Consider the following 12,874-nt stretch of genomic DNA (forward strand, 5'->3'; position numbering starts at 1 on the left):
AATAGTAATTATATTTAAAACTGCACTGGTATAAAAATGAATGTAGGGAATTCCTTGGTGGTCCAGTGGTTAGGACTCAGCGCTTTCATTGTCAGAACCCGGGTTCGATCCCTGGTCAGGGAACTAAGACCCTGCATGCCGCATGGCACAGCCAAAAAAAAAGTTTGTTAAATAAAATAAATAAAAATTAAAAAAAATTTTTTTTAATTTTTAAAAAATGAATGCAATCCAGGCTGGATTCATTACTACCTATTCATGATATTTTTTTCTTCTGATCTTAAAAAAATTAAATTTAAAACATTTTCATGGGCCCCTAAAAATATCGTGGGCCCCGGGCACAGTGCCTCAAGGATGAGTCAGTCCTGAAAAGCCACCAGGTGACTGAGAACTAGATGATACCAGGGACTCTGCTCCTTGGGGGACCCCTGGCTGGGCATAGAACCAGACCGGGCGGGCAATCAGCCGACCAACCTGCCAACAGTCACAGCCTCGGGGTGGGGGGATGCCAAGTCCTGACAGGTGTTCCCACTGATGGATGGATTGATGAGATGATCCAGCCAAACTGACAGAGGATGGTGGTGGCAGACACACTGTTGGAAAAAGTTTCCGGGGCGGGGTGGGGGTGGGGAGAGGACGCCTGTTGGTCTCCATGACGCTCAGAGAAAAGAGCCATCAAGGTCCACCAGACTGTCAACTCCAGGGAGGAGGGACTTGGTCAATCTTGTTCACTGATGAATCACCGGCACAGTCCCTTGCACATCATAGCTTCTCAATTAACATCGGTTGATTCAGTAAATGAATGTGTTCACTGCTTCCTGTTCAGGGTCTTGGGCAAAGCTGTCGTGAGGACAACAAGGACAGAGAAATGAGGGGACTGTAGAAACATTGGTGGTTAGAGGTCACGGGAAGTGGGAGTCCAAACTTGGGTGAATCCATCTTACACTGGGGCCTCTGCAGGAGTGGCACTCTGGCAATTGCCCCCTCGCATAACAGGTACCTGCCTGCCCTGTGGGATCTGATATTTCCTTCTGCCCAGGAAAGTTCTGGATTCCTTTTGGCAGCTGTCTGGGGGCGTTGGCAACTGCCCAATCTGTCTCAGTCTCCCTGGGAAGCCGGAGATGTAAGGGTGGAGGGAAGGGGGCAGCAAGGCTCTTGGGCTCCTCTCTCTGGGAGTTTGGCATCCTCCTGTAACTGTCTGAGGTTGTTTGCCACCCCTTGAGTTGACTCCAGGCGAGAATGGTCCCTTTCTGGGATACTGACATGCCGAAGAGGAGGCCAGACCATGTAGGAGTTAAAACAGCCCTCGGAGTTGGGTGTCCAAGTTTGAATGGTGTCCTTAGCCCCTTTACTAGCTTCATAACACTGGCCAACTTAGGGAGCCCTTCTGAGCCTCAATTTCCTCATCTGTAAAATGGGCAAAATCATAGCACCTACTTCCATCGAGGACTGGGTAAATTAAACAAGATAGTGGTGAGTAGCCCTTGGCACAGGGTCTGGCATGATCCACTGCAGACCCCAAAACTAATCTAGAGAATAAAACCAGTGATAGAAGGCAACAGCTTACCTGCACCAAACATAAAAAGCTGTCCTTGGGAATTCCCTGGCGGTCCATGGTTAGGACTTTGTGCTTTCACGCTCCATCCCTGGTCGGGGAACTAAGATCCCACAAACCATGCAGTATGGCAAAAAAAAAAAAAAAAAAAAAAAAAAAAAAAAAAGAAAGAAAAGAAAAAGCTGTCCTTAAATACAGACTCTGATTTAAGATCTTGTGAGGAGAGGTTGGGGGATTGACAAACCAACTCGAAAGGTCACAGAGAATAAAGGGATGAAGATAATTGAATTGAAGTTAAATCAAGAGGAGGAAGGAGGTCTTAGTGGATATGAAAACACATCATAAAGCCAGAATAATTAAAACAACATCGTTCTAGTGATAAGATTGGAGACAGAATCCATGGACCAAAAAGTCTTGTGTGGGTTCGTGTATGTGTGTCTGTGTGATTTTTGCATAATGAGGGTGGTATCACAGATCAGTATATGGTGATACGACAATTCGTTACCTATCGGGGAGGGAAAAAAAAGACCCTAACCTCATATTACAGCAGAATCACTTTGGGATTGCGTTTGACTTTGTTTGACCAAAAAACAAAAAAAAACTACCTAATGGCGACTAAAACAGGGAAGGAAGGGAGAATTCCCTCGTGGTCCAGTGGTTAGGACTCTGCACTTCCAGTGCAGGGGGCCCGGGTTTGATCCCTAGTTGGGGAACTAGGATCCCACAAGCCGCTCAGTGTGATAAAAAACAAACAAAAAAAATGGAAGGAGGAGGAGACTTGCTATTCTTCATGTAACATGAAGTCTAGAATTAAAAAGCCTAGAATTGGTGGGGAGGCCCCATGATGCCTGCTGGGACTTAGGCTCTTTCCATCTTTTTGCATCACCATTCCCTAACCATGTGGCTTTTGTCCTCATGGTCTCAAGATGGCTGCTACACTTCCAGACATTGTGACTACATCCCAGACAGCAAAAAAGAGGAGCATTGGGACCTCCCTGGTGGTGCAGTAGTTAAGAATCCGCCTGCCAATGCAGGGGACACGGGTTCAATCCCACGTCTGGGAAGATCCCACACGCCGCGGAGCAACTGAGCCCATGTGCCACAGCTACTGGGCCTGTGCTCTGGAGCCCGCAAGCCACAACTGCTGAAGCCCATGCTCCTGGAGACCGTGCTCCGCAACAAGGGAAGCCACCACAATGAGAAGCCCGCGTACCGCAACAAAGACCCAACACAGCCAATAAATAAATAAATAAATTTTAAAAAAAAAAAGAAAAAAGAAAGAGGAGCATTGTGTGCAAAAAATGTAGAAATGTCAGGGTTTTCCCTTCTAATAAGGAAAACAATAGCTTTTCAGAAGCTTACCGTCAATGTCCACTTCCATCTCATTGGTCACACACGGGTCACATGACCACTTCAAGCTCCAAGGGAATCTAAGGACATTTGCATTTTAAACTGAGCATACTGTTGTCCCAGACAAAATCAATGTTCTTTAGGAATTAAGAAGGAAAAATGAATTGCAGGCAGGCAGCCCAGCATCTTTGCAAAAATAACTGCAAACAAATTTCAGGGGTGTGGCAGTCAGCCTCTAAGATAGGCCCCCTGTGACCCTCACCTCCTGGTATTCAAGTTCCCCCCATATTAAAGCAGAGGTGGGATGATCTGTGCGACCAGTGGAATTCTGTAGGACAGTCATATATGGCTAGGTCATAAATGGCATTGCAGCTTCCACCTTGGTCTTTTGTAGGGGTTGGCAGGGTTTCTTCTGTAAAGAGCTAGATAGTAAGTATTTTGTATACCAAGGGCCATGCAATCTTTGTTGCAACGACTGGCCTTGCTGTTGTAAAAGCAGTCATAGACAACATTTAAGCAAACAATCATTTGTGCCAATAATGGAAGTTTATGTATAAAAACAGGCAGTGGGCCAGATTTGACCTGCAGGCTGTCATGTGACCAACCCTGGTCTTTTGGATTGCTTGATCTGGTGGAAGCCAGCTGCCATGTTGTGAGGATGTTCAAGCAGCCTTGTGGAGAGGTCCAGGTGGTGAGGAGCTGAGGCGTCCCACCAACAGCCAGCACCAACTCTCCAGTCACATGAGTGAGCCACCTTCAAAGTGAATCCAGTCAAGCTTTTAGATGATGACATCTCTGATTACAACCTCCGGAGAACCCCCTCGCCAGACCCTCCAAGCCAAACTGGATCAGGAAACTCCCAGACTCCTGATCCACAGAAAATTGGAAAGATAAGAAATATTTATTGCTGCTTTCAGCACTATGTTTTGGGATAATTTGTTACACAACAATTGCTAATGAATACAAAGTGATCTGAAGAGTTAAATATCTAAAAATCGAACTACACTTTTTCATGGGACTAAAAAAACACGTAAGGAAATAAAAGTAAATGGATTTCAAATCTCTGAGGTTTCAAATCTCTTTCTAAGCTTAAGAGTAGTGGGAGAAATGGGAAAGGAATGTACTGGGTTATCTCTTTTCAAAATGTAAAGAGCTTGGGACTTCCCAGCTGGTCCAGTAGTTAAGAATTTGCCTTCCAGGGACTTCCCTGGTGGCGCAGTGGTTAAGAATGTGCCTGCCAATGCAGGGGACACGGGTTCGATCCCTGGTCCGGAAAGATCCCACATGCCTCAAAGCAACTAAGCCCGTGTGCCACAACTACTGAGTCCGCGTGCCACAGCTACTGAAGCGCACGTGCCTAGAGACTGTGCTCCGCAACAAGAGAAGCCGCTGCAATGAGAAGCCCGTGCACCGCAACAAAGAGTAGCCCCTGCTCACTGCAACTAGAGAAAGCCCGTGTGCAGCAATGAAGACCCAACACAGCCAAAATTAAATAAATAAATACATTTATAAAAAATGAAGAGAGGATTTGCCTTCCAGTGCAGGGGACACGGGTTTGATCCCTGGTCAGGGAACTAAGATCCCACATGCCACAGGGCAACTAAGCCCCCACGCTGCAACTACTGAGCCTGTGTGCTCTGGAGCCTGTGCGCCACAACTACTGAGCCTGCACGCCACAACTAGAGAGAAGCCCACACGCCACAAAGAAGAGACCGTGCCACAACGAAAGATCCCGCATGCTGCAACGAAGATCCTGCATGCTGCAACTAAGACCCAACACAGCCAAATAAATAAAGAAAAGAAAAAAATATCTAGTATATAACCAAACATATTAAAAAATAAAATAAAATGTAAAGAGCTTATATGAATCGATTTTGATGAACCGTCCAACCAAGAGATGCAGAAGATGAACAGAGAAATCACAAGTATCCTGGTGAAATAAGCCAACCAGCAGTGCTGATACACTAGGGAAAAGACAGTCAACTTTGGGAATTCTCAAAGATACTCATTGCTGATTAAAAATGCAACATCTTTTTGTCTGTTTAAACCATGACTTTTTTTTTTTTTTTTTTTTTTGCAGTATGCGGGCCTCTCACTGCTGTGGCCTCTCCCGTTGTGGAGCACAGGCTCCGGACGCACAGGCTCAGCGGCCATGGCTCACGGGCCCAGCCACTCCGCGGCACGTGGGATCCTCCCGGACCAGGGCACGAACCCGCGTCCCCTGCATCAGCAGGTGGACTCTCAACCACTGCGCCACCAGGGAAGCCCCCGTGACTTTTTTTAAAAAATTGCAGAATATTGCTTTGGCTTGCAGCTTTCAGTATAAATGACAGCCTTCTGGAGAGCATTTGGCAACATGAACCAAGAATCATAAAGTGTTTGTGTTTTTCAAGCCAGTATTTCCACTTCTGAGAATTCATCCTGAAGAAATACGAGAAGTAGGCAAATATTTACACATAACCATACTCATGGTAACGTTTTTTTTTAAATTTATTTTATTGAAATACAGTTGATTTACAATGTTGTGTTAATTTGTGCTATACAGCCAAGTGATTCAGATATATATATATATATATATATAAATATATATTCTTTTTCATATTCTTTTCCATTACGGTTTATCACAGGATATTGAATGTAGTTCCCTGTGCTATACAGTAGAATCTTGTTGTTTATCCATTCTGTATGTATTAGTTTGCATCTGCTAATCCCAAACTCCCAATCCACCCCTCCTCACCCCCTGGTAGCGTTATTTTAATATTCACTTAGCACAAAGCTTACAGTGCACAGTTAAGTAAACTGCAATATAATAACGTGATCAAATTGGCTAGGCAGTCATTAAAAATATGTTTAATGCTTTTAAGTATATGGAAAGATTATTCTAATGACACAAATTTTTTTTAATGATATGGAAAGTGTTTTCATACAGTATTCTAAGAAAAAACGATGCATGCAGGTGGAACCCAATATTTTTTTCTAGATTTTTCTGTGATTAAATATCCCATTGCCAGGACTTTCCTGGTGGTCCAGTGGTTAAGACTGTGCTTCCACTGCAAGGCGGCACGGGTTGGATCCCTGGTCGGGGAACTAAGATCCCACGTGCCGAACAGCACGGCCAAAAAGAAAAGAAATAATCCCAATCCATGTGAAGCAACAGGAATTCTCACTCAGGGCTGGTGGGAAGGCAAAATGGTCCAGCCACTTTGGAAGATGGTTTGGCAGGTTTTTATAAAACTAAACATACCCTTACTATATGATCCAACAGTCACCATCCTTGATATTTACCCAAGTGAGTTGAAAGCTCTGTCCACACAAAACCTGCACACAGATGTTTGCAGTTTTATTCATAATTGCCAAAATGCAGAAGCAACCAAGATGTCCTTCAGTAGGTGAGTGGATAAATAAACTGTGATATATCCAGACAAAGAAATATTGTTCATCATGAAAAAGAAATGAACTACCAAGCTATGAAAAGACATGGAAGGATTAATTATATTTATAGGAGAAAGACATTTTTAAACTAATTCTATTTTCAATATAATGGAAAAAATAAAATATTTAGGAGTAAATTTAACAAAAGAGGTGCAAAACTTACATTCTGAAAACTGCAAAACATTGTTGAAAAAATTAAAGAAAAGACATACCATGGGAAGAAAAAGACAAGACATGGAGGAACCTTAAATGTAAAAGAAGCCAATCTGAAAAGGCTACATTCTGCACGATTCTAACTCTATGACGTGGAAAAGGCAAAACTATAGAAAGAGTGAAAAGATCAGTGGTTATCAGAGGTTGAGGGGTAAGGAGTGCAGGGGATTTTTAGGACAGTGGAACGACTCTGTATGATGCTATAATAGTGGGTGCATGTCATTATACATTTGTACCCATAGAATGAACAATACCAAGAGTGAACCCTAAAGTCAACTAGGGACTTGGGATTGTTATGATGTGTCAGCGTAGGTTCATGGATTGTAACAAAGGCACTTTCTGAGTGCCGTGTTGGTAGTGGAGGAGGCTGGTCGTGTGGGGCTGGGTACAGGGAGTATATGGGAACACCTGTACTTCCTACTCAGTTTTGCTGTGAACCTACGATTGCCCTTATAAATAAAGTCTATTAAAAAAAATAAAATCCTACGGGGCTTCCCTGGTGGTGCAGTGGTTAAGTAATCCACCTGCCAATGCAGGGGACACAGGTTCGAGCCCTGCTCGGGGAAGATCCCACATGCCTCGGAGCAACTAGACCCGTGCACCACAACTACTGAGCCTGCGCTCTAGAGCCCGCGAGACACAACCACTGAAGCCTGTGCGCCTAGAGCCCATGCTCCGCAACAAGAGAAGCCGCCGCAATGAGAAGCCTGCGCACCGCAACGAAGAGCAGCCCCCGCTCACCGCAACTAAAGAAAGCCCGGGCAGCAAGGAAGACCCAACGCAGCCAAAAATAAATAAATAAATAAGTAAAATCCTGGAAACCATATTCAGTAACTTGTAATAAACTATAAGGGAAAAGAATCTGAAAAGGAATATACATGTGTATATATATGTATAACTGAATCACTTTGCTGTACACCTGAAACTAACATGACATTGTAAATCAATTATGCTTCAATAAAATATGTATAAATAAAATAAAATAAAATCCTGTCACCCTTATACCAGTCTCGAAAAGCTACACACTGTGTGATTCCATTTATACAACAGTCTCAGAAAGACTAAACTCTAGTGCCAGAGAACAGATCAGAGGTTGCCAGGGAAACAGGGGAGGAGGAAGGGTGAGGTTACAGAGTGGGCAGTGCAGGACTTCCCTGGTGGTGCAGTGGCTAAGAATCTGCCTGCTAATGCAGGGGACGTGGGTTTGAGCACTGGTCTGGGAAGATCCCACATGCCACAGAGCAACTGAGCCTGTGTGCCACTACTGAGTCTGCCTCTAGAGCACTTGACTCACAACTACTGAAGCCTGTACGCATAGAGCCCACGCTCCACAAGAGAAGCCACTGCAATGAGAAGCCTGCACACCGCAATGAAGAGTGGCCCCGGCTTGCCACAACTAGAGAAAACCCGTGTGTAGCAACAAAGACCCAATGCAGCCAAAAATTAATTAATTAATTAACTTTTTAAAAAAGGGAGCAGTGCAAGGGAATTTTGTCAAGTGATGGAATTGTTCTATATCCTGACTGTGGTGATGGTTATACACATGTTAATATGCACAGAGCTACATAACAAAGGAAAAAGTCAATTCTGCTTCACAATAAGTAAAAAAATTTTAATACAAATAAAGAAAATCCTGTTGCCAGATCCTCAGCTGTCCTCAGTTGGACCATAAGACCCTGTTGTGTTTGGGGCTCTGAATCAAGGTGTTATGTCTGGACCTGCTCCAAGCTAGAGATTCTCAGAAAAATGCACAAAGCTGAATATCTTGCAAATGATTTCTGAGGTCTGAAGCCCACCCAGGGGCCCTTCCTTTTGGAGCCCCACTTTGTCCATGGGACCCCAAGTCAAAATCTAGTGACTCTTCAGATCCACCAGCACCTTATTCACCTGTGGCTCTTCCCATGATTCCACCTCAGCAATGACCCCCTCAGTCACCCTGACACTTAGCCAGAAATTGGTACATCTTTCTCTACTCCTTCCTCTCCCTTCCTCCAATTGGTCACCTAGATCTGTTGACCTTACCTCCTGAATGCCTCCCAAAACTTCTTCCAAAATATCTGCCCCAGAAATATAGCTGACAAAGGACCCATGGTCCAGCATATATAAAGAGCTCCTACAAATCAACAAGAAAAAAGCAGAAACCCCAAGGGGGAAATGGGCCCCTCACAAAAGTTCATCTCCAAATGGCCAATCAATTGAACCATTTCTTGTGGAGGCAGCAGGAAAATTGGAGAGTGGGTTTTAAAAGGAAATAACTTTCTGAGAAGTACCAAGGAACCAGCTATAAGGACTTTGTTGAAGTTCATAAGAGTGAAAAGTTAGAAGCCACTAGAATGTCCATCTGTGGGGGAGTAGAGAAATGGAAAGGAAAATAGTCCTGTGATGGAATATTATGCACAAGTGAAAAGGGAAAAATATCTCCTCTCATCTCTGTTGCTACATAAGTGGATCTCAAAAAGATACTGCTGAGAGACTTCCCTGGTGGCACAGTGGTTAAGAATCCACCTGCCAATGCAGGGGACTTGGGTTTGAGCCCTGGTCCAGGAAGATCCCACATGCTGTGGAGCAACTAAGCCCATGCTCCATGACTACTGAGCCTGCGTGCCGCAACTACTGAAGCCCACATGCCTAGAGCCTGTGCTCTGCAACAAGAGAAGCCACTGCAATGAGAAGCCCGCACACTGCAACGAAGAGTAACCCCCGCTCGCCACAACTAGAGAAAGCCTGCACGCACAACAAAGACACAACACAGCCTAATTAATTAATTAATTAATTAAAAATTAAAAGAAAATACTCCTGAGTGAAAACAAAAAATAAGTTGTGTGATGATAGTACAGTGTGATACTATTTATATAAATTAAACACACATGTGTGTTGTTTCCAGATACATCTCTGTCTGGGGAAGTAAATACACATTATGGAAGTGGTCGTCCCTGCTGGGAGTGCAGTGATTTTATTCTAGGTACTTGTGTCTTTCAAGTGTGTCTCCCTCACAGTGGTCAGAGAGATCATGTCACTGTAGATCCAGAGTAGAATGTAACCTGATGATCAATGCAGCCAGGCACATCAGTGTGATGGAGGTGTCCAAAGGGACCAGAGGGACTAGAGTGAAGATGGCCCTGATGCCACTATATGTCTAGCATATATAAAGAGCTCTTACAAATCAACAAGAAAAAGGCAGAAATGTCATAGGAAAAATGGGCGTTTCACAAAAGGTAATCTCCAAATGGCCAATAAATAAAAAGATGCTTGACACCATGAGTCATCAGGGAAACGCCAGTTAAAACCAAAATGTCATGACACCTACTAGAATGGCTAACGTGAGAAAGACCATACCAAGTGACGCTTCTGCACTGCTGGTAGGAGAGTAAAACGACACAACCACTTTGGAAAACTGTTTGGCAGGATCCACAAAGCTGAATCAACATCTACCCTATGGCTTCTAGGAATAAAGTCAAAGGAAATGTGGACTTACCTTCACTGAAAAACCTACGAGAATAAGAGACATTTTTGGTAGTCAGAACTTGGGGGGAGGCGCACGTGTTACAGTCATCCCGTGTGTAGAAGCCAGGGATACTGCTCAACATCCTACAATGCATGGGACACACCAAGAAGCATTCAGACTCAAGTATCAGTAGTGGTTGAGAGACTCTACAATGAACAAGAATTATCACCCAGGGCTTCCCTGGTGGTGCAGTGGTTGAGAGTCCGCCTGCCGATGCAGGGGATGCGGGTTCGTGCCCCGGTCCGGGAAGATCCCACATGCCGCGGAGCGGCTAGGCCCGTGAGCCATGGCCGCTGAGCCTGCGCGTCCGGAGCCTGTGCTCCACAACGGGAGAGGCCACAACGGGGAGAGCCCCGCGTACCGCAAAAAAAAAAAAAAAAAAGAATTATCACCCAGAACAAGGGAGAGAAAACTCACCAACCCAGTGCTGCCCGAAAGAAGCCATAAAGTCCAGCCTCTATGGGAAAAGAATCTAAAAAAAGAGTGGATATATGTGTATGTATAACTGATTCACTGTGCCGTACACCTGAAACTAACACAACATTGTAATTCAACTATACTCCAATATAAAAAATTTTTAATAAATAAAATTGGACACCCAACCTCAAAAAAAAAAAAGTCCAAATGACAAGCAAAGTGATTCTACGCTATTCAAAGTCAAGTTAGGGGTTACCCTAGGGGTGGGGGGTGCAATGGGCAGAGGGAGTGACAGAAGAAGACACAGCAGAGGCTGCAGAGGGCTGGTGATGTTCTGTCCTCGATCCGGGTGCTATACAAACACGTTCATGTTGTGAAAACTTTGCAACGTACATTTGTGACCTGTGCATTTCTTTTTGGCATGTGTGCTATATTTGAATAAAAAGTTCTAAAAGTTAAAAATCCCCTCCTTCCTTCCACCCCTCTGCCCTATTCAGGTCTTATCAACTTTGTACTGGGTGACTGCCCCTACCTCTCCCCTCTTCCCCAGCCCGTCCTCCAGACAGCAGCCAGGGGAGTTCCTAGGACACACTTATAAGACCATGTCCCTCCCTGCTTTAAACCCTTCCATGACTCCCTATTGCTCCCGAGACTAGATCCAAGCCTTTAAGGACTTTCTTGGCGCCAGCTCTGCTACTTTTGCAGTCCCATATCTACCTGCCCTCTCTGCTCCTTGCACCATTAACGAGCATCTCAGAACATGCTGCTTCAAACCTCCAAGTCTTTGCACCCACTGTCCTCTGCCTGACAGCCTGACTGCCCCGACACACTCTTGCCCTCCAAGGTTCAGCTCTGATGGCCCTGCTCATAACTAGGGGTCAGGAGGCTTTTGGATCAGAGATTGTTTTCAGGGTTCTGGGGGGGTTTTTTTCAGTTTTTCCTTTGTCTTTTTTTTTTTAACATCTTTATTGGAGTATAATTGCTTTACAATGATGTGTTAGTTTCTGCTGTATAACAAAGTGAATCAGCTCTACATATACATATATCCCCATAGCTCCTCCCTCTTGCATCTCCCTCCTCCCCTCCCTATTCCACCCCTCATTTTTTTTTTTTTTTCAAAAAGAACCTTTATTCTGTTTATAACAGCCTCTTATGCTCCTACAGCTCTCCGGGCAGGAAACTTCTGGGCTGGAGCCTTCTTACCCGTAGCGGTCATCTTTTTTTGCTGGAACCTTTGCAGCAGCTGCCGTAGCTGCCTCCTTAGCAACAAGTGCTTTCTTAGGAGAAGTCTTCAGGGGAGCTGCCTTTTGAAGTTTCTTAACTTCAAGCTTGATTAGTCTGTTCCTCATTTTCCTTGGCTTTGTGACTTTATAACGATCAAAATCTGTCATCCTGGCTTTCTTTTCTCTGGCTTCGATCTTCTTGGCCCACCTTGTGGCTGCCCACTTTGCATTGATATCTGCCTTCTCCCAGGCTTCCCAGGCACTGTGTGGGAACTTGAGGGTGAAGTCAGTGAGCTGTATGCATTTGAAAGGCATAGCCTGTCTCCTTACTTGAGTGCAAGGTCCATCCACCAAAGCCCTGTTCTGATCAATAACATCTACAATCGCGACCAGCCTCCCGGCATGAGGCCCAAAGGAGACGTAGGCCACCTGGCCAACCTCCACGAAGCCCTAAAACACCATATTGGCGGCACTCGGTGAAAAGGAAAGACCACCCCATATTTTTGTTTTGTTTGTTTGTTTGTTTTGGGTTTTTTGGCCGCGCTTTTTTGCCAGGCTTTCGGGATCCTACTTCCATGACCAGGGATTGAACCTGTGCCTCCTGAAGTGGAAGCACAGAATCCTAACCACTGGACCACCAGGGAAGTCCCCAGAGATGATTTTCTTCTAGTCAACATACACACACACACACACACACACACACACACACACACACACACACACGCACACACACACACCCCAGAGATGATTTTCTTCTAGTCAACATACACACACACACACACACACACACACACACACACACACACACACGTACACACACACACACACACACACACACGATCTGTAAAATACAAGAGAAGTCATTGAGTACTACACAAAAGCTTGGCCACTTACCCCAGGACCTTTTTCTCCAGGGAGGCCCCTACCCTCTGGGGCCCCAGGGCACTCCTGGACTGGGAAGAACTGAGAAATCCTGGGCTTTGAACAAAGACTGCCCCTCCCCCAGTGGGGAAGGGTGAGGCAGGGACCCCAAAGGTCCCGAGCTTGAGCCCTGCCCCTCTTCTTTACCTGCAGCCCCAGTCCCCACCCCTCCTCTGCCCAGCCAGCTCTCAGCTCCCTCCTCCCATCACCATTTCCGGAGGATTCCTCACCCCCACTCTGTAGCGTAGCAAAAGGGGAAGT

The 12,874-nt window shown here is 45.1% G+C and overlaps 1 pseudogene; it reads right to left on the reverse strand.

Annotated features, from left to right (window-relative positions):
* Positions 1 to 11,619: 11,619 nt before the first annotated feature.
* Positions 11,620 to 12,154, reverse strand: LOC103082511 (60S ribosomal protein L14 pseudogene; annotated as a pseudogene).
* Between the last annotated feature and the right edge of the window lie 720 nt (positions 12,155 to 12,874).

Source organism: Lipotes vexillifer, unplaced genomic scaffold, assembly GCF_000442215.2.
Source record: "Lipotes vexillifer unplaced genomic scaffold, Lipotes_vexillifer_v1.1 scaffold1011, whole genome shotgun sequence".
Classification (NCBI taxonomy): Eukaryota; Metazoa; Chordata; class Mammalia; order Artiodactyla; family Lipotidae; genus Lipotes; species Lipotes vexillifer.